The sequence below is a fragment of the Mandrillus leucophaeus genome, unplaced genomic scaffold (genome assembly GCF_000951045.1).
Source record: "Mandrillus leucophaeus isolate KB7577 unplaced genomic scaffold, Mleu.le_1.0 Scaffold186, whole genome shotgun sequence".
NCBI classification, from domain to species: domain Eukaryota; kingdom Metazoa; phylum Chordata; class Mammalia; order Primates; family Cercopithecidae; genus Mandrillus; species Mandrillus leucophaeus.
This window is the reverse complement of record NW_012101876.1, coordinates 5,321,147-5,342,641: the sequence shown is the minus strand read 5'-3', so window position 1 is coordinate 5,342,641 and position 21,495 is coordinate 5,321,147. Positions and strand designations below refer to the sequence as shown.

At 38.8% G+C, this 21,495-nt stretch overlaps 1 protein-coding gene across 2 annotated transcripts in view; it reads right to left on the bottom strand.

Moving 5' to 3' along the window:
• Positions 1–21,495, bottom strand: part of NEK11 (NIMA-related kinase 11) — a 311,830-nt gene that overhangs the window by 5,148 nt on the left and 285,187 nt on the right. The gene's annotated exons all lie outside the window — the stretch shown is intronic.

Below are 21,495 nucleotides of genomic sequence, written 5' to 3'. Positions count from 1 at the left end.
ACGGAGTCTTGCTCTGTCACCCAGGCTGGAGTGCAGTGGCTGGATCTCAGCTCACTGCAAGCTCCGTCTCCCGGGTTCACGCCACTCTCCTGCCTCAGCCTCCCGAGTAGCTGGGACTACAGGTGCCCGCCACCTCGCCCAGCTAGTTTTTTGGATTTTTTAGTAGAGACGGGGTTTCACAGTGTTAGCCAGGATGGTCTCGATCACCTGACCTCGTGATCCGCCCATCTTGCCCTACCAAAGTGCTGCGATTACAGGCTTGAGCCACTGCCTCTGCCCATTTTAAAAATTGAGTTATTTGGTTTTTTGCAGTTAAGGTGTAAGAGTTTTTATAAATTTTGGATATTAACCACTTATTAGATATGTGGTTTGCAAATATTTTTTCCCAGTCTGTAGGTTGTCTGTTCCTTTGTTAATTGTTTCTTTTGCTGTGTAGAATCTTTTTGGTTTTATATAGTACCATTAATTTATTTTTGCAAAAGATCAGAATAAAAATAAATCAAATAGGGAATAAAAAACATAGAAAAAAATTAATCAAACCAAGAGTTGGTCATTTGAAAAACAAAACACAATTGAGAAAGCCCTAGGTAGACTAACTATGAAAAAAAAGAAAATACACAAATAATAAATCAAAACAGAAATAAAAGTGGAGACTTTACAACAGATGCATCAGAAATAAAAAAGGATTATAAGGGACTGATATAGTCTGGATACCTGTCCCTGAACAAATCTCATGTTGAATTGTAATCCCCAGTGTCGGAGGTGGGGCCTGGTGGGAGGTGTTTGGATCTGGAGAGCTGTTCCCTCATGGCTTGGTGCTGTCCTTGTGATAAGGAATGAATTCTCACAAGATCTGGTTATTCTAAAGTGTGGCACCTCTCCCCTCCCCACTCTCTCTGTCTTGCTACTGCTATGTTACATGCCTGCTCCCACTTCCCCTTCTGCCATGAGTAAAAGCTCCCTGAGGTCTTCCCAGAAGCCAAGCAGATACTGGTGTTATGCTTGTACAGGCTGGAAAACCATGAGCCAATTAAACCTCTTTCTTTATAAATTACCCAGTCTCAGATATTTCTTTATAGCAATGCAACAATAGCCTAATACAGAAAATTGATACCAAGGAGAGGGGTATTGCTATAAAGATTCCTGAAAATGTGGAAGCAGCTTTGGAACCTGGGTAATGGATAGAAATTGGAAGAATTCAGATAGCTCAGAAGAAGACAGGAAGATGAGCAAAAGTTTAGAACTTCCTAGAGACTGGTTAAATGGTTGTGACCAGAACCTTTTATAAGGTTTTATAGTGCTGATAGTGATATAAACAGTGAAGTCCAGGCTGACAAGGTGTCAGATGGAAATGAGGAACTTATTGGTAACTGGAGCAAAGGTCACAGGTGTTATGCCTTAGCAAAGAGCTTAGCTGCATTTTGTCCATGCCCTAGGGATCTGTGGAAGTTTGTACTTCAAAGTGATGATTGAGGGTATCTGTCGGAAGAAATGTCTAAGCAGCAAAGCCTTCAAGATGTGGCCTGGCTGCTTCTAACAACGTATGTTCAGATATTGGAGCAAAGAAATGATGAAATTTGGAATTTATATTTAAAAGGGAAGGAAAGCATAAAAGTTTGGAAAATTTGCAGCCTAGATATGACAAAGAGAGAAAAAGCTTTTTTGGGGGGAGAGAAATTCAAGCAGGCTATGGAGCAACCACTTGCTAGAGATACTTGCATACCTAAAAGTGGGTCAAGTGTAAATATCCAGACAATGAGGAAGAGGCTTTAAAAGCATTTCAATGATATTCATGGCAGCCCCTCTCATGACAGGCCCAGAGATCTAGGAGGGAAGAATGGGTTCAGGAGCCAGGCTAAGGGACCCACTGCCCTGCACAGCCTCAGGACACTGCTCCTCACATCCCAGCTGCTCTGGTTTCAGCCTTGGTTCAAAGAGGCCCAGCTCAGGCCAGAGCTCCAGATGGTGCAAGCCATAAGCTATGGCAGCTTCTACATAGTGTTAAGCCTGCAGATGCACAGAATGCAAGAGTGAAAGTGGCTTGGAAGCATCTGCCTAGGTTTCAGAGGATGTATGCAAAAGCCTAGTGTTCAGACAGAAGTCTGCTGCAGAGGTGAAGCCCTCACAGAGATACTCTACTGGGGCAGTGTGGAAGGAGAATGTAAAGTTGGACTGTCACCCTGGTTCTCAGCCAATGACCTTACCTATTTTCTCAAATGGAAAACCAAAACAATCACATAAACATTCCATTTTCCCAGTACTCAAACTGCCCACTTATTTGGATCAGTAACTATATACTTGGCCTCCTCTTCTGTGCCTAATTAAGGGAGCCTCCCTGCTCTTATCAAAGACGAAACTCTACCTGAGTGCTCTGGATCCTGGCCTCTGTCACCATCACAGTGACATTCCCTCCTGCAGTCATCTTCTCTCTTTACCTCACAATCACTTGCTACCTCTACTGGATCATTCCTGTCAGGGTACACACATGACCTGCTCTATCTTTTCCTAAACAATAAAACCTCCTTTAACCTCCACATCTCCCGAGGCTCATCCCCTTCTCAACCCATCACTTTGATCTCTATTCCCAACAAAACTTCTTGAAAGAGTTTTATTTGTTGCTTTTTTACTGCACACTCTTTGTCAATCCACTCCTCTTGAGTCTTGGTCCTCTCTTTTTCCCTGAAACTACTCTTGCTATGGTATCAATGACTTTCATATGGACAATTCCCCTGGTCACTTCTTTGTATACATATATTTTTAAATTCTTTTTTAAAAATTGAGGTAGAAGTCATTACCATAAAATTCCTGTTGTTTATAAATTGGCCAGTCTGAAGTATTTTGTTATAGCATTGGAATGGAGTAAAATACTTAAATTTTCTGTGCCTTGGGTTTCTTATATTTAAGTGGGGATTTCATATACACATATACACGCATACATATATACACACACACCCCTTATCATGATAGCTATTATTTTACTATCATGCACATTATTGTTGCTTCCTCAGTGGTGAATTGCACAGCAATCCTATTTCTGTTAAACTGGAAGCCTCAAACAATTTTGTAGCTCTATCTTGGTTAAGATACTATTTTAGTTTTTTTAACTTCTCTGGATGAATTTGAAAAAAAAAAGACACCAGGAGACTAGTGACACAGTGGGAGTGAAAAACATGTAATTTCTTAGAAATAATCATGAAAACCTGGTTTACCAGAAAGCCTTAAGAGAACACAGGCATAGTTTAAGGAAACCTTGAAAATGATTTTATGGAATATAAGAAATCTCTGCACATCAAATATGTATGGGTCACTGCAGGAATGGAATGGTACAAGGTACTTTACCTTTAATATTGTCATCTCAACAATCATTTGGTGCTAACAAGCATCGGGAATCTTCATTAAGGATACATTTTACAGAAAGAGGTTTAAAATTCTCCATGTGTAGTGTTTCAAATGGCTGTCTCTGAATCAGGTGGGCAAAGACAGAACAGCTTTCTCTCCAGAAACAGGCAGGTGAACTGGTAGACGCTTCCATAGCCTGCAGCCTGCCCAGATGGAGCATGTGCCTTGAAGGCCTCTTTCTGTCAATAGCACTTCCCTCTTGCTCAGTTCACCCTAGGCATGATCCTGAGTGCAAACGTTGGTTTAATATACTGTTAAAAACCATTTCTAAAAAGATTATTTTAATTGTGACTTAAATACCCACCATCATTCATAATCATAGTAAATGCAGACGGACTAGACTCACTGACTGAAAAACAAAATCCAGCTAGGCGTTGTTACAAGAAATACACCTACAACATGAGAGCATTGAAAGATTAAAAGTAAAATAATTTTTCACAAAGCTACCAGGCAAATAATAACCAAAAGAAATCTAGGGTAGCCATATTAATATGATAAAAATACATAAAAAAGCATTATTAGAGATAAAGTCACTACATAATAATTCAATTCACAAAGAAGAAAAAAAAATTCTAAATGAGCATGCATCTAATAAAACAGAATCAAAATACATAAAGCACCATAAAAAGAAACTGTCAGATATATTCTTACAATGTTGGATTTTAATATACCTTGCTCAGTGATTGATAAGTGAAGCATTCAAAATATTAGTAATGATAGAAAATATCTGAATAACATACTTAATAAGCTGAACTTAACAGATACACATAGAGCAAGACATTCTTCCCAGGCTCTCATGTAACATTTACGAAAACTGACCACGTGGCTAGACAATTTAAGCTTCAATGAATGCTGAATATCAATGAATTCTGAATAATTGGTTTCACATAAAATCTAGTGTCTGACCACAATAAAATGGTTAGAAATCGTAGTAAAAATAAAGATTAAACATTTATACGTATGAGTAAATTTTAAAATAATACATTCTAAATAAATTATGGGTCAAAAACAAAACCAGTCATGCCATAAACAAACTCATTTTAGGCTGACAGAAAAGCTATAGGTGTTCCCGTCTTGGAATATTGCCATGTAAACTTATTCTGATATTTGGAAAACACACTATAATAGTTCTGCAATGATGCATTTGAATTTTTAGGATTCATAAATAGAAAATTCTATTTAAGAGGACTCTTGCTGTTATCTAAGATGTGAGAAGGGAGGGCAGTGTTCTCTGTGCTGTTCAAATTAAAAGAGTTCCTATGTTCCCTTTTTCAAAGAGAGGGATGTGGGGTGGCAGGAACTATTCCTTTATTTAGTTGGGTATCTCAAATAAAAAGAACTTATATTTTCATTTTTTTCTATTTCTATGCTGTATTTCCTTTCTAAATTTTATCATTTTGTTCAAGAATCAAAAGCCTTTTAAGTTTTTTAGGGATCGTCAAACATCATTTTAGTCCAAATACTTCATTTACAGGTTGTTTTGCCCAAGATTGAATTGGCAGTTGGGGACAAATAGGGGACTAGAGTCCAGGTTTCAGGACTCTCAGGACAGTGCTCATTGGCTGGATAATGATCCCTGGACACAGGAGTCAGGAATCCTGAAGGAAGGTTCCCTAATGTTCTAAAATTTGAACTATTTGGGGTCACATCCCAAATATATGTTTGGCTGACTCCCCTGCTGATGAAAAACTATTAAACACCAAGAAAGCTCTTCCTTTCTCCCCTGCCTATTTCCTCCAAACTCAGTCTCTCATCCTCCAAATTCCTTTACTTACCTGTTCCTGTGCTTACCTTTCATTTATAAAAAAATACATTTTATCACATCTACTTATTTGCCCATCAATCATAGACCATGCTGTGTACCCTCTAATTATTTATCTTTATCTCATAAGGGTTCTAAAGAATAGAGCCATAGCTGCTTAGTTTTATAAGGATAATATGCAAAATGTCCTCACATTTTAAATACTATTTTAATTTTGAATCAATCCCATACCAACAGCAACGTTATAGGAATAGTATAAAGAACTCTTTTGTCCCTGAGTTTTTTGAGAATAAGTTGCTACCCCAATGTCCCCCACTCATACTTCGTGTATATTTTCTACGAATAAAAACACTTCTACATAACCACAGAACTGCCAACAAAGTCACCAATCAAATTGACATTGATAGATCTGATTCTCTTATCTTGTATACGGAAACATTCAGATTTCCCCCAGTTGTCCAATAACACTGCCTTATAACAAAGCATTCAAAATAATCATGAGTTCCATTTACTTGTCATGTCTCTTTATTTTCCTTCAATGATCTGGATGCTTGAATGTCCCTCAATTTGCATTGCTCATGCCTTTGGAATTTACCAGCTCTTACCCTCTGGTCATCCATCCTTTATATGTATTAGCCTAAAGGATGACTTCAGGAGTAGTGTCTTTCATTATCTTGAGGCATTATTAGAGAGCTCCACCTACACCAGTTCAAGAAGGTTCTCACTTCTCTTGGGTAAGAACAAAGCCCTGATAGTAACAGGAGAAGGATCTTGCCACTTCCAGGTGCCTACTAGTGATTCTTCCATGCAATCTGTTCCTGTTGTACTGTAAAAAACAGGACTCCTCCTAGGGAAGGGAAGCAGCTTGTGAAGTGAGTTTTCAGAAGCTCAGAATACAATGCTTTGTCCCAAATATTTTCCTGTACCCCCACCATCACACTTTATAAATCCCACCAGTGAAGGGTACATTCATACAGCGGAAAAAATCACTTCTCAAAGCAGCTGTTAGCTTCCTAGGATAAGGGTCAGGGGCTGCAAAGCTGAGCACAGTGAAAAGACTGAAGCCTTGTCAGACACTCTAAGTGCTGGATGGGATTCTGTTGCCAACTTTCCGGGTGAGGGACTTTCACTTTTCAGAGCCTCAGTTACTTCATCTGCAATGTAGACTAAATGATTTCTAAGGATTCTTTCAGCTCTAAATGTTCCGATTCAATTATAAGTGAGAGCTCAGGAAGACATTCTTTGCTTATAGGTGATCAATAATTATTTGTTGACAAAATGAAGTAAAAAATGACTCGAAGGCCAGAAGAAAATAGACACTTTGTGAGTCATGAATTTCACTCTTTTTAAAAATAGTATCTGAGTAAGCAAATTATTTTTAAGAGCTTTCAATCATGAGTAGTTCTTGCTCAGAGAGAGAGGAATATAGAAGAAAATCTGTTTTTTTAAGAGTATGTTAAGTACCAGGTACGTTTTGTTTTTATTTCATCTTTGTGGAATTCCCTCTTTTATTTTTTTATATATTTTTTAAATTGATAAAAAATTATATATAACAAAATTTCTTATTTTGAGTGTACAGCTCTATGAGTTTTGACAAACTCATTCAGTCATCTAACTCACACCTCAACTGAGATACAGAGCAATTTCATCACACTCCAAAATTCCCTCATATCCTTTTGTAACCAAATCCACCCTCCACCCCTTGGTGATGACTGACCTGTTTCTGTTCCTTCAGTTTTGCCTCTTCCAGAATGTCATATGAATGGAATCATTCAGAATGTAGCTTTTTAAGAACTGGTGACTTTCACTTAACACAGCATCTTTGAAACTGTTGTATGTATTATAATTTGTTCCTTTTATTGCTGATGAGTGTTTCACCGTATGGGTGTGCTGCAGTTGGTTTATCCATTCATAGCTGGCCAATATTTGGGTTGTTCCCAGTTTTTGAAGATTGTGAATAAAGTTGCTATATGTATTCATATGTAGGTTTTTGTGTGGACGTATATTTTCACTTGACTTGGATAAATACCTAGGAGTGAAATTTCTGGATTGTATGGTAAGTGTATATTTAATTTTATAAGAAACTGCTTATTGCTTCTCAGCCTTTTGGCGAAGATCAAGTGTGAATAAACCACTCAACTGTTTTCCAAAGTGACTGTTCCATTTTGCATTCCCACCAGCAGTGTATGACAGTTCTAGTTGCTCCATATCCTTGCCAGACTTGGTATTTAAAAAAAAAAAAACAAAAACAGCCGGGTGCAGTGGCTCACGCTTGTAATCCCAACACTTTGGGAGGCCGAGGCGGGTAGATCATGAGGTCAGGAGATCAAGACCATCCTGGCCAATATGGTGAAACCCCGTCTCTACTAAAAATACAAAAATAAGCCGGGTATGGCGGTGTGTGCCTATGGTCCCAGCTACTTGGGAGGCTGAGGCAGGAGAATCACTTGAACCCAGGAGGTGGAGGCTGCAGTGAGCTGAGATCGTGCCACTGCACTCCAGCCTGGGTGACAGAGCATGACTTCATCTCAAAAAAAAAAAAAAAAAAAAGAAAGAAAGAAAAAAAATTTATGCCAAGCACTTGATTATCTATTTTTTAATGTGTTATTTACACAATCATATGAGGTATGCAATATAACTCCTGTTTTACAGTTGAAGAAACTGAGGCACAGATGTTAAGCATAATAACCACTAAATGGCACTGGCACTACATGGGGGGTTCAGATTGATTCTCATTCAGGCTTTGCTCCTAGCTAGCTGTGTGGTCTAGTCACTCAACTCTCCAGGCCAGTCACTATCTTCCTTTATAAATGAAGACATTAACTTCTGGAACAATCTCTAAGCTGATTTTTAATATCTATTAATTCTCAACAAACTGGAGACATTGCTAATGGTTTAATGGATACACGGAAGGTCATTATCATCTAATATTCATTACTCAAGCCCCCAGATTTACAAGGATGTTTAGGGCATCAGAACTTAAAAATATTTACTGATAAATGGTTGTGTATAAAATTAGTCCACCCTGAAAACTGCCTCTTTGCTGAATGCTAGTTTCTATCTCCGTCCATCACACTAAGAGTTCTGTTACCAGTGAGCTGTGACAAGGTAAACACAAAGAGCAAATGCAAAGTAAACTGACTTCATTAAAATGGCATTACAAAACTTGCAGATGCAGGATTTCACATGATGCGTGAATGTGTCCCCCAAGGTTCACGGGTTGGAAACTTAATCCCCATTGCAGCAGTGTTAAGAGGTGGGATCTTTAAGAAGTAATTTGGTCTTGAGGGCTCTGCCTTATGAATGATTAATGCTGTTACTATGGGAGTGGCTTAGTTATTGTAGGAGTGGGTTCCTGATAAAAGGACAATTTTGCCCCCCTCTTCCTTCTCTCTTTTCCCCTCTCTCTTGCTCTTCTGCCTTCTGCCATGGGATGATGTAGCAAGATGGCCCTTACCAGATGCTGGCACCTTGATATTTGACTTCCCAGCCTCCAGAACTGTGAGAAACAAATTTCTTTTCTTTATAAATTACTCAGACTGTGGTGTTCTGTTACAGCAACACAAAATGGACTACGTGATGAAATCATGTTGGAATCTTGTGCTGTCATTGATAAGAAAGGATCTGAGCATTAGGTCAATTACCAAAAAACTGAAAAATCAGTAACAATGATGACAGACTCTTCAAATAGGATGATTTAAATTTTAGGAAATTGGAAGAAGACTTTGAGAAAGTTAACAAGGTCCTCCAATATTTCCCCCAAAATGATCTTCTCTGATTTGACTATGCTTGTTCCTCCATATCTCCCTGATCCCTAGACTTCTTCTGTCCTCTATCCACATTCTCTCCCAAAGTGGGTCATCTAGTTTCATGACTTTAAATCCTCCCTTAAACTGTTGGTTCTCAAATATGCACTTGTCACTTCTCTCCTAAACTCCAGACTCATGTATTCAATTACCTACTTGATACTTCTGTGTGGATGTCTAGTAGGATGTCTAATAATCTTAGAATTATTGTGCCCAGTCAAATTCCTGCTCTTCTCTCTAAAATATCTTAATACTATTCAGTCTTCCCCATTTCTGTTTATGTCAGTTCCTGCTCAGATCAAAAACCTCTGAGTTATCTTTGATTCCTCTCTTTCTCTCACATTCCAGTAGTCCAGTTTCTTTCATAATCAGATCAATTGGTAAGCCCAATCAGCTCCACTTGTAAGATGTAACTAGGATCCCAACACTTCTCACCATTTCCACTACTACTCTGTCTCCCACCTGATTATTTCAGTAGCCTCTCGATTAGTTTCCTGCTTCCACCCTCACTACTCTACAGTCTGTTGTCAACTCCGCAGCCATGGTAAGCCCTACTTTCACTTCTCTGCTCAAAACTCTATTGGACTCTTCATCTCAGAGTAAAGGTCTTTCCAGTGGTGTATAATATCCAATCACATCTCTCCAGATTGCCTACCTTCCTCCCCTCACTCGCTCCATTCCAGCTGCACTGGCTTCCTGCTCTTCTTTGAACACATTAGGCACATCCCGCTCTGGGACATTTGCACTTGATGTTTTGATGTTCCCTCTGACTAGAATGCTCTTTCTCTGCATATCCATATGTTTCTCTCCTCATCATCTTCAAATCTTCTCCCTCATGTCATCTTCTCAGAGAACATATTCTGACCACCCTTTTTAAACTGTAATCTTTACCAATATTCTGTACTACATATTCACCAGCTCTGCTTTTGTATTTTCTTCTTAGTACTTGCTACTTTCCACCATGATCTGCTTTTCCCTAATATTTTATGATTTATTAATCACCCATTAGAATATAAGGTCCATGAGAACACGAAAAATATTTTTTTGACTGATCCCACTGCCTAGAACAGTGCTTGGTGCATAGTAAGTACTCAATAAATATTTGTTGGATGAATGAGTAGATGTCTTGAAAGTCAAATAGGAAGGAATATGGTGATGTCATACAATTTTATTAAAAAATATATGTATCCCTAGTATTCTAAGAATAGCTAGGAATTTAATAGGAAATTAAATAGAATTTAATAGTAAAATTATAGCCTAATTTTATAAACTCTAAAATCACTTTTATGGGTTTTAGCTGCTGTTTTTCAAGATAAAACTCCAAACAAGTAGTTTTCAGTATTTCTTATGACATATTCATCATTATTGCAAATGAATTGGCTTTATGGGGCCTGCACAATCATCTTTAGATAAAAGATGACCTCTTATATTTCTGGGTGACTAGAAACAAGCCCTAATTTTTAAAAAGGAATTCTGTGCAGAAGGGACAGTGTTTCTGCCTGTCTTCTTTCACACTTTGCACACCCAGGCCATCTGGAGTGAAACTGAAGTCTGCCCAGAGCTGCTGGAAGCCCCAGCTGCCCTGCTGCCCACAGAGTCCTCTGAGAAGGACGACTCCAGAGGCCCTCAGATCCTTGGAGGAGGTAAGCAGCCAACACAGTGTTGTTCAACAGATGCCACCGTCTGCCATGTAAGTTAAATAAGGCAGAAGCAGCAGCTAAGGAGATTTTAGCCTCCTGTTCTAAACAGTATTTTAGCCTAACAGCAGAAAACGTTTAACATGTTACCCCACTCCTAGAAAAACAAGCAATGTATCTTCAGGGAGAGAGAGAAAAAACACTTTCCACCATTCTCATGGGTCATCAAGTTTAAAAGCTCTCTTATCCCTAACCCTTTAGAGAAACTAACAGAAAGTATGTTTCCCTTTCCCTGGAGCTTATTTACCTTGGAAATTGTTTGTCTGCCCAGCAGTGCTACAATAATGGCTACATACGTATTTTTGTTTCCAGATTCATTAATGATGTCAGAAGTGTAAAACTAAAAGGAGAAGACTGGTTTTCAAGATTGCTCCCCCACTAGGCTTGGAGACCCATGAAGGCAGAGGACCTTTCTGAGTTATCTTTGTACCCTGCACAGTCCTGGCACAAAATAGCACCTAAGTCATTCATTCGGCAAATTTTTTAAAACAATATTCCTGTCATGACACATTCAGCAATGATCTCTTTATTTATTTATATTATTTTTAGAGACAGAGTCTTGCTCTGTCACCCTGGCTGGAGTGCAGTGGTACGATCATAGCTGCAACCTCGACCTCCCAGGCTTAAGTGATCCTCCCACCTCAGCCAGTAGAATAGCTGGGACTACAGGAATGCACCACCACAACCCAGCTCATTTAAACAAAAATTTGTAGTGACAAGGGTGTCTTGCTATGTTTCCCAGGCTGGTCTCAAACTCCTAGCCTCAAGCAATCTTCTTGTGTTGGCTCCCCAAAGCACTAGAATTACAGGCATGAGGCATCATGCCTGGCTATAAGCACATTTTAAATGAGCACTTAGTATGTGCCACGTGGGGCAGATGTAGCCACAAGCCTCGGACCTCACAGAACTCATATTAAACAAATAAACAAATAAGGTAATTTTAGATTTTTTTCAGTGCTACAAAATAAAAACAGGGAAATAAGAGAGATAGTAGAGAACAGGACTGTTGAGAAGAAAGTCTGGAATCCCCAAGAAGGTGGGTGTCAGAAAAGATATTTCTAACAGATTTGGCACAGACCCCCACTTTTTTTTTTCTTTTTCTTTTTTTTTTTTTTTTTTACCACCAGGCTCTGGAATTTGAACCACCATCTTCAGGACTGACTCAAATGCTGAGGAAGCCAGGCCTGCTGCTAACATTTGTAAGAGGCAGCAAGAGTATAAATGGAGATCCACATATGTATAAATAATTAAAGAGTGTGAATCAAGCTAACAAACTGTTTAATAAAGTATGATCTACCCTCTTAGCTTGACAAATCAACTTTTCCAACACGTGGAAGAACAAGTTTGCACTCAGGATTCTCAGACTCCTCAGAGTTCTGCACTGGGATGTGCAAGGGCTGTTCAAGCCAGCCCTTGGGTCCCTGATCCCTGCCTCCCGGCCTGTGCCCATCTCTTCTCAGCCTGGCTCCAACTCCCATTGAGAGGAAGTTCTTGTACACATATGATACTGCTCCCCTATGTCTAATATTTATCCATACCTTCTGCAAACAGCCACTGTGTGACGACCCTTGGGCTTAGGGGTCTGCAAACTGACAATACAGACAAAGGGAACCAAGGCAGAGGCTCACAGACTCTAGAAATGGGCTTGGGGCCATTTGAGCAGAGACTTGTGGAATCCCAGGTAAGCAGGGCATCTTAGTTTGCTTGTGCTGCTTAAACAAAATACTACAGACTAGGTAATTTATAAATATGAGAAATTTATTTCTCAGAGTTCTGGAGGCTGGGAAGTCCAAGGTCCAAGGTCAAGGTGCTAGCAGGTTTGCTGTCCAGTGGGAGCTGCTCCCTCTGCTTCCAAGATGGCACTTTTTTGCTGTGTCCTCTGGAGGGGAAGAAAGCTTAGATGGGCAAAAGGGGGCAATTATCTCTCTGAGGCCTCTTTTGTAAAGGTATTAATCCATTCCTTATGGCTCTGCCCTCATGACTTAATCACTTTCCCAAAATCACATCTCTTAATACTACTTCAATGAAGATTAAGTTTCTACATGAATTTTGAAGGGGACACATTCAAGCCACAGCACAGGGCATGACCTAGTAGAGGAGATGCAAGCTCTGGGTGTGCAAGTCCCCTTTGCTCCATGGACTTCTTGCTTCACGGGAAGGGATGTGGCTGGAGGGTACCCCTCTACAGCACAGGGCCCAGAGCACCCCTCTTGCCTTGGGTTTAGGGATAATATAGGTGGTGGTTGTGAGGCTACTTTTGCTCATTAAGAAAAGCCTCTTTGAGGACGGGTGCAGTGGCTCACACCTGTAATCCTAGCACTTTGGGAGGCTGAGGTGGGTGGATCATGAGGTCAGGAGATCAAGACCATCCTGGCTAACATGGTGAAACCCCGTCTGTACTAAAAATAAATTAAAAAAAAAAAAATTAGCTAGGTGTGGTGGTGGGGCCTGTAGTCCCAGTTACTCGGGAGGCTGAGGCAGGAGAATGGTGTGAACCTGGGAGGAGGAGCTTGCAGTGAGCCGAGATCATGCCACTGCACTCCAGCCTGGGTGACAGAGTGAGACTCCGTCTCAAAAAAAAAAGAAAAGAAAAGAAAAGAAAAGCCTCTTTAAGAGGTGGGGCTAAGAATGACATTTGAATGGAAACTTGAATGATAAAGATGAGTCATCCAAGCCAAGACTTGGGAGAAGGGCATTCCTAAGTAAGAGAAGAGGATATGCCCGGCTCTCATAAACTCTAAGGAAGAGTCACCAACTGGGGTGGGTGGAGCCTAATTAAGAGGAGAAGAATGGTAAGAGATGACGTGAGATGATGGTCAGGCAGGAGCAGGGAGCCTGGAGGCCAGGTAAGGGGGCTTGACTTTGCCATGGGTGTAATGGGAAGCCTCTGGAGGGTTGAAATGATTTGAGTTCTGTTACAGCACGATCACTCTGGGTGCTGTGTGAAATGGATGAATAGCAAGGAGCTGTAGCCAAGAGCAAATCAACAGAAGTACCACTCAGAATGTCTCAGTACCCATTACATAAGGATTCTTGTGATTAATTCTTCCCCGAATTTTAGAGCCAAGAAAAATCCAGCTCTCGAACCGAGAGTTGTGGATTAGAGCTTCTGTTTCTAATCTACACACAAACGTGTGCAATGTCTTTTCATGACAATTACAACTTTATCATAAGGTTGCCTACTAAGAAACCAGTAGGCAGGTTTCTCTCCTTGTCTAGACCACCTGAAAGCTCATAGCTGAGTTTGCACTTATTTGCAGAGTAATCTGCTCATTTATCAATCTGGCATCCAATCACAACTTTTTAGCTAACTACCTATATGTTTTCATAAACTTTTCTCACACAGTATAAATTTTAAATAAATAACAATAGCAATTACTCATATCAAACAACTTGAGACTGGTATCAGACTAGTGGTTCTTTCACCAGTGTGTACACTGGAAGTTTTGTTTGTTTTGTTTTTTGATGTTTGTACATTGTAATTGCAGGACAGGTAGTAAGAAGATTTTAAATTCACATTAGCTTTGCTACCACTAAATTATGGTGACTGAGTGTTTCTAATTTACAAACAAATGTATGCAACCTCTTTTTATGATTATCCCAACTTTATCATAAGGTTGTTATATTTTAAGACGTATGAAAAGGTATAAAGTATAATACAGTGAATACCCATATATCTAACTCCCAGTTTAAGAAATAAAACATCAGCAAATACAGCTGAAGCTCCATGAATTCCCCTCCGAAATCATACTCCCTTCCCACCCGCAGAGGGAACCTCTATTCTGAGCCTGGTGTTTATCACCACCAAGAATTAAAAAAATAATTTTACTATATATATACAAGTATGTATCCCTTAGAAATGAGTAGTAGTACTGTTTTGTGTGTCTTTACACTTTAAGTAAATGGTATAAGTTTTTTCTTGTTTTTGCTCAAAACTGTTGATATTTATGTCCTTTGATTCTTTGGCTGATTGACTTTCACTGTGAGTCATGCCATCATTATTTCTGTATTCATTCTCCTGCCGAAGTACATTTCAGGTTGTTTCTATTCCTCTCCTGATCGCCCTCCCCCAACACACACGCTTTTATTAATAAATCTGCTGGAACATTCTTGCATACATCTCCTTGGATGTGTTGTATCATAAACCACAAAATATATTGAGCTTTTCAGACACAAGTTCTACATTAAGTCATTATTTTCAGATTGATTTACTATTGCTTATATTCAATCCTTTAGAATGGCCTCAAGAGGATATTTTATAACAATGGAGCACAATCCAGAGAGGGACAGAGTAATTTTAAAAATCAGAATTATAGAATTTTTTAAAAATCCCTGTAAGGTACCAAGGAGCTCACCTAATGGAACACCTTCATTTTATGGACAAGAAAACCAATGCTCAGAGGGGGAAGGAGTTGCCTAGTAGTGAGCACTGGGCTACCGAGGGCAGCAGATACCTTCATTGAGCCTCCACTGTGATGGACACGTGTACAAACCTTACAAATAAACCCCTTGCTTTCCCTTCTGTTCTCTAAGACTCACTAAACAATGTGCCATGAAACATAGCCCACTTGATGAAGTCCCTCCTGAATGAATTACAATTGTGCTTCCTTTATCAATTCAAGCCACATTTTTTTTTTCATTTTTGAAGAGTCAATTTCACATCAGCTTTACTGAAGTAGAAGCAAAGATCAGAAGATAAAATAGATTTCTTTACCAAGCATAACTAGAATAACTAGATTTACAAAGGACAAATTTTTAAAAATCACAAAGGAGAAAACAGAGCATAAGGTTGGAAGAATTTCTCAGAGCAAGGATGAGTTCCCATGACTGGGAAACTATTCAGTTTCCTTAGTTAAGAGTGAATTTTTAAAATCTGCATTTCGTTTGGTGAGTTTCAACAAGGACTCTTTCCTTGACCAAAGCTTAATCTTGTTCCTCTGAGGCCTCTTCTTGACTAGGCCTGGTCCTGGCCTGCAGAGCCCAGATAGGCAAGAATTCCCAAACCCTTGATACCTAACCAAATCCTCTTAGTAATTTCCCATCCACTGACCCCTTCGCTATGCCCATTGACCATAAATCCCCAGCTGTCCCTGCTGCATCCAGAGTCCAGATTAATCTCTCCCCTGCTGCAATAGTCTTGAATAAGGCCTTTCTTGCCTGTTTAATTATGTTTCATGCTTTTTTCTTCAACAGATTCACCTCCTAATACTAAACTGTCACTGAGTCCTTCATCCGAAACTGCCTGTAATTAGGATAGCCATGTGTATCCCTTTACTGAGACAGTCCCAGGGCCTGCCTGACACAGGAGCACAATTACCAGTGGCTGCCCAATCTACTCTCAAAATGCCTTGGTTTGCAGAATAAATTGTCTTCACACACATGAGGTGTGAAATTTACTGGCTAGAGACACTCATTAAGAAGAGGACTTTAAAAATGGTGCTACAGCAATATACACAGAACAAAAGAGAGCAAATTCATGAAACTAGAACACTCCCTTTTCCACAGTGCCTCCAGAGGCATAGTTACATTTGATTTGTATCATATTCTATCCAAGTTAAGTGTTTCACCATAAATAAAAATTGATGATTTTCACGAATTTCTCATTCAAACATATTCATACAATGCCTTTATTATGCCTCTCCTTTGGAAACTACAAATGGGTTTATTATACAACACCGGCCAGAAATGTGACATGCATTCCAGAAAGAGAGGAAGACAGGGGAAGGAGACACGTAGAGAGGAGATAGAAACAGACCAGGAAGGCCAATGTGGTATAGGCTTCAGGAAAAACAGCTGAGGTTGGGGAATCAATACCTCCTTTTCCAGAAATTGCATTAAAGGACTGAAATGAATTTGCAAAACAATAATTGAGGCCGACACCTGCTCTTGACAGAAGGGATGAATCAAGACTGAGCTGTGCTTTAGCACCTGCTGTGGGGAGGAAAGAACAAGAGGGGAACTGCTAAAGCTTTTCGCCTAGAAATGCTGAGTTTTTTAATTGCTTTCTGAAGCCAAAAGAGAAAATTACTCATTAAGGTGGGGTTTGCTGAGTGATTTTGAACAATGGTTTGTTTGTTTGTCCTAGCTACTTCCACGTATTTGAAAACATTTGCAAGAGGCCCTTATTCTGCAGAGCTTTCTTAGGTCTGATGGAATGAGACGAGAATAACAACTGCACACTCAGTGGGCAGGATCTCAGGCATGGGCTTTCAGACATAAGATGTGATGCAGGGAAGAGGGGAACAAGTTAGATCAGATAATCTTCAAAGTTTTCTCTAACTGGAAAGTCTAAGGTTCTGCCATTCAGTGGACTCTCTACGTGGGTTTGCTAATCCCATTTTACAGAAGGAAAGATTCAAACAAGGAGAGAGCAAGGACACTGAAGGGGAGCGGGGGCCTCTTCATCAGAGCTCAGTATGTGACCCACAGGGTCAGACTGACAATTTAGAAAAGAGGAGCCAAGGCCATCACAAGGATGCTCCACTGAAGCCTCAAGGAAATGTGATCCCACCAATGGCATCACATCACATGTGAGCTGCTTAGACATGCAGAATCTCTCACCCTCCTCAGACCTACTAATCACAATCTGCACTTAACGAGACCCCAAGTTCTTCACATACACATTAGAGTTTGAGAAATACAGGCTCTGGTTTGCATTTCTCTGATGATTAGTGATGTTGAGCAGTGATTACACTTAAAGTAGCAAGACTCTAGAAAGTAGTTACAACTATGAACTAGCTTTTTAAAAAATGTAATTTCAACTTTTAGATTCGAGGGGATGCATATATGTGCAGGTTTGTTACATGGGTATATTGTATATTGTGTGATGCTGAGGTTTGGGATATGAATGACCCCCTCACCCAGAGAGCAAGCATAGTACTCAACAGTTTTTAACCCTTTCCCCTTCTCTCCCTCCCTCCTCTAGTAGTCTTCGGTGTCTATAAGTGACAACATGTGGTATTTGGTTTTCTGTTCCTACAATAATTTGCTTAGAATAATTGTCTCCAGCTGCACCCATGTTGATGCAAAGGACATGACTGCATTCATTTTTATGGCTGCAGCATATTCCATGGTGTAGATGTACCTCATTTTCTTTATCCAGTCCCCCACTGATGGGCACCTAGGTTGATTCCATGTCTTTGCTATTGTGAATAGTGCTGCGATGAACATACACGTGCATGTGTCTTTTTGGTTGAAAACCTTGTTTTCTTTTAGATATATACCCAGTAGTGGGATTGCTAGGTCAAATGGTATTCCTGTTTTAAATTCTTTCAGAAATCTCCAAGCTGCTTTCCACAGTGGCTGAACTAATTTACATTCCTACCAACAGTGTATAAACCCTCCCTTTTCTCTGCAGCCTCACTGGAATCTGTTGTTTCTTGACTTTTTGATAATAGCCATTCTGACTGATGTGAGATGGTATCTCATTGTGGTTTTGATTTCCATTTCTCTGATATTTAGTGATGTTAAGCATGTTTTCATGTTTCTTGGCCACTTGTATGTCTTCTTTTCAGAGGTGTCCATGTCTTGCCCATTTTTTAATGGGGTTATTTGGGTTTTTGCTTGTTTAATTATTTAAGTTCCTTAAAGATTCTGGATACTAGACCTTTGTTACATAGTTTGCAAATATTTTCTCCCATTCTGTAGGTTGGTTGTTTACTCTGTTGATAGTTTCTTTTGCTGTGCAGAAGCTTTTTCATTTAATTAGGTTCCACTTGTCAATTCTTGCTTGTGTTGGAATTGCTTTTGAGAGCTTATTCATATATTATTTCCCAAGGCTGATGTCCAGAATGGTGTTTTCTATGTTTTCTTCTAGAATTCTTACAGTTTGAGGTCTTACATTTAAATCTTTAATCCATCTTTAGTTAATTTTTATATATGGTAAAAGGTAGGGATCCTGTTTTATTCTTCTGCATATGGCTAGTCAGCTATCCCAGCACCATTTATTGAATAGGGAGTCCTTTCCCCATTGCTTATTTTTGGAAGACTTTGTCAAAGATTAGATGGCTGTAGGTATGAGGCTTATTTCTGGGTTGTCTATTCTGTTCCATTGTCTATGTGTCTGTTTTTGTACCAGTATCATGCTGTTCTGGTTACTGTAGCCTTATAGTACAGTTTGAAGCTGGGTAATGTGATGCTTCTGGCTTTGTTCTTTTTGCTTAGGATTGCTTTGGCTATTTGGCCTCTTGTTTAGTTCCATGTGAATTTTATAATAGGTTTTTTTCTAATTCTGTGAAAAAATTATGTTGGTCATTTGATAGGAATAGCATTGAATCTGTAGATTGCTTTGGGTAGTATTGCCATTTTAACAGTATCGATTCTCCCAATTCATGAATATAGAATGTTTTTGTATTTGTTTGTGTCATCTATGATTTCTTAGCAGTGTTTTGTAGTTCTCCTTGTAGAGATATTTCACCTCCTCTGTTAGATATATTCCCAGGTATTTTATTTTTGTCTGGCTATTGTAAATGGGATTGCCTTATGAACTAGGATTGACATAGAATTCTGACATTCTTATAGGATCAGGGCAGCTTTCTAAGCTGGGAGGCATTGTTTCCCACACAGCATCCTCTACTGAAATACTAAGCTTTCTTTTTTACAATATGAGTTTAAATCTGGTAAAGGTACTGTAGAAGGAGTCACCATCAATTTCAGGTTACAGCTGTCTTTCCTTCTCTCTCTGTCTCTCCCTCTTCTTCCCCATTTCTGGAGGACAGATTTGCATTGATAATAATTTTGATTTTTAACACATTGTTAGTATTAATCAGTCTACTGTTCTATGTCTTAAGAGGAGAGCACCAGCCTTGCATGAGATGGAGATTATGAATCAGTTTGTTTGGTAGTTTGCTGGATCTCCTTGTCCACATTTACTCCTGACTTCTAATTCTGCATTGGCTAGAATTCTCTTTGCTTAACTAAGCAGGAAACCATTTTCTCTTTAATTTGGGTACTACTACATTCTAATTTTATTTTACTGATGATCTGACTAGAAAACAACCAAGCATAAAGCTGTGTTAAGAATTTAATTTTTCTTTGATTTTCTTTGTATCTGGGGAAGGTACTATAGAAATTATTTGGTGTAAAATAGTTGTGATAAGGTCTAACATATGGGCAATCCTGGGGAAGAAACAAAAATAATTAAATCACAGGTTTTATGTTGAGCTATATGGAATTGCCATTTTTACAGGTTAAAAACAAGTCAAATATGGGCAATTTCATATAGTTCAGATGAATTAGAATATTTTAGTTTAGAATTTCTTGACTTAAGAAATATTGAGAAAATAGAAAGTACTATTTGTGGAGGCTGGGTTGTTTATTTTACTTGGAGACTTGTTTTTATGAAATAAAAAAAATGTTTTCAGAGGCTAGATAATCATCTTTGTATTCTAAGCCACCATAAAGAATAGTGTGTTAGAAAGTAAGGTTCAGTTATAGATTCAGGATGAACGTATGTGTCCTTGAAGGAGATTTATTTTTTGCATGTGTGAAAGATATAAATGGTGCTAGACTTTGACACCAAAAACTAGGGAAAGTCTCTTTTCTACTTCCTTGCCACAGTCAGGTAAACTCTGATAGAAGTAAGAAGAGAAGATATTTCCCCTACAGAACCAACAACACATTACCACCACTCTAGTTGGAAGGTGGGAGAATATTTGAATATTTCAAAGCAAAGTAGTCCCTTTTTGGTTAATTATTACAATTCTACTACAAGCATGCTGAGTTTCCATGGCACTCTGGGAATAATTCTATGACAGCCTGAACTGCGTCACAGTGTAATTGTGTGTTTAAACGTCTGTTTTCCCCATACTAGCTTGATATCACACTTTGAGTAGTAAAGAAGGAATCATGCTTATTTGTAATGAGGTGCCTAGTGAGTGCCAAGGGAGCTTAGCACACAGCAAGCATTGATAATTATTTTCTTTCAAATGTCCTGCTTACATAGGTTCACTTAGCATTACATCACAGGAATGTCCTAAGTTATTCAAATTTCTACCAAAATAGTTTTTGTAATGGCTATAGAATATTCCATTGGATGTAAATATTATAAATTATCCTTTTATAAATACATTATATATATAAACATGTACACACATGTACTAAACAACAATATATGCATGAGACCTTATTATGCCTATTGTTCTGCATCTTTCTTTTCTTGGTTAACAATATACTCTAGAGAGCTCACCACAGAAGCATGTGCAGATCTTTCTCACTTCTTTTTAATGCCAGGATAGTATGCCTTTGCAGGGATATATGTTGATTTTCCAAAACAACTGTTATTTATACTTTCAGGCTATTTATAGCTTTTTGTTATTAAAAAATCCTGTAAGTATATACCTTTGATGTATGTTTTTGTGCATTTATACAAGTATTTACATAGCATAAATTCTGAAATTTGCTGAATTAAAGATTTTCACTTAAAAAATTTGAACAGACATTGCCAGATTGCTCTCCAAATTATCACACTAATTAACATTCTCTTCAACTCTGTATGAAAGTAACTGCTTCATTTTAAAATGGAAATAGTGATTGGGATATATTTGTGTTTGTGTATTTGTTTGGGATTGAAATAGAGTTCAAGAACTCCAATGATATTATGGCAGAACTAAATTAGGTTTTGCTCCCTCCTTCCCTATCTCCCTTTCCACTTCTTCTTCCTCTTTATCTTCCTTCAATTTTTCTTTCCTTATTTCCCTCTTTCCCCTCTTCCTTCTCTCTTTCCCATCATTCTACCTTACTATTTTATCTAATGGGAGAAGAGATAGAGGAAAAATTAGACTGAAGGACAGTGAAGAATCTGAAGAAAGCAGGAAATGGGCTTAAGTTGGAA